General features: G+C 32.8%; 1 long non-coding RNA gene and 1 pseudogene across 1 annotated transcript; both read right to left on the reverse strand.

The window, feature by feature from the left end:
• LOC109580119 (eomesodermin homolog) overlaps positions 1–62 on the reverse strand; it is a 7,464-nt pseudogene extending 7,402 nt beyond the window's left edge.
• Positions 63–1,210: 1,148 nt separating this feature from the next.
• On the reverse strand, positions 1,211–1,416 carry LOC109586521 (uncharacterized). The gene is made up of 2 exons (XR_002187069.1): positions 1,369–1,416; positions 1,211–1,319 (listed from the first exon to the last, which is right to left on the reverse strand). It is a non-coding gene; the product is annotated as an uncharacterized LOC109586521 (long non-coding RNA).

Consider the following 1,416-nt stretch of genomic DNA (forward strand, 5'->3'; position numbering starts at 1 on the left):
TTTAATACCTTGCACTTCCTTCTGAGCCATAATGAAAATAATGGTACTTCCTTCAGAGCCATTACAAAAATAATGGCAATAAAAAAACATGAAACCTACATAATTAAAAATTAAAACCACGTCCATTTTAATGTTAAAATGGCTGCAAGTACACAAAAACTTAACTTTTCATGTGGTAATCAAAGTCAAATCACCACAGTACTTACACTATTAACCTATCAACTACTACCTAATACAACAGTACAATGAGAAACTTGGGCTTTTCATTTTTCATTAAAATAATTAAGCAAATGTTGGGTGGTGTGCTCACCCTCAGGAAAAGTTTGAGCTCTTTTGCCAAATGTTTTAAAACATAGGGGTCTAATTTTGTCATGCATACTCACCTAAGACTTAGTACTGCTGTGCCGAGTAATGTCAGCAAAGTTAGCGTGGACTTTTACAGAGTTAAATTTAATATTAAGTTAGGCCACTCCAATAAGATTCATAGTTTCCCATTACAGAGGCGGGCCTGATGCGGGCGGGCGGGTTTGTTCATTTTCATTAAATTTATTCATTATCAGCTGTATAAATTGCTTGTATAATCAATGAAAAACCGCAATAATGAATAGCGATGCGGCCCCATGCGGGCGGGTAATGGGAAACAAGGAATCAAATTGGAGTGGCCTTAAATAAAGAAGGCGTGGTCAATTAAAAGCAAATTATTATTATTTATCTGTAGAGAGAAGAGTCGGATCCTTTTCTTTCTTGTACATTTAGTACACTAACAGGTGCTAAGTTCTGCTAATAAAGTAAAGAAACCTTTTTGTAACATTTGATTTTTCATGTTGCGGACCCTACCATATCTATGCTTTTGCTTAACATAATTATTGTTTGTAATTTTTTTATACAATTTATTAATCATTTATTTTAATAAAACAATGATAAATACCTTGACTTAGCTAGAACTGGAAGCCTGGAACCTCCACTAAGTATTGCAGTTGACCCAAGCATTGCTACACAGCCAAGAATTTTTTTCTGTATCAGTTAAGATATCAGTTATGTATCAGATACCGTATATCTTTAAGATACACCAACATTTGGCAATTACAGTATCATCACCGTAGCTACGGGATAGCTACATTCTGTAAATCTTCCTGTATCACTCCGTATACGGGAGTGATTCATGACTGAACTCATTATATATTCATTGTTATTACTATTAATTAATCACTATAATAATTTTAAATTTAATATTAAAAATCACAAAAAATAAAATAAGTTATCTATTGTTTTCTGTCTTGAATTGCTTCATCGATTAGCCTTTGTCTCATGAGTTATGACTAAAAAAAGTGAATACAATAATACAATACCAACATGAAGAAGTTATACCTTTATGTAGAGGTGACTGATGGACTATGTATACTTTCTGCTTCTTTA

Source organism: Amphimedon queenslandica, unplaced genomic scaffold (genome assembly GCF_000090795.2).
Source record: "Amphimedon queenslandica unplaced genomic scaffold, v1.1 AMPQUscaffold_12851, whole genome shotgun sequence".
NCBI lineage: Eukaryota > Metazoa > Porifera > Demospongiae > Haplosclerida > Niphatidae > Amphimedon > Amphimedon queenslandica.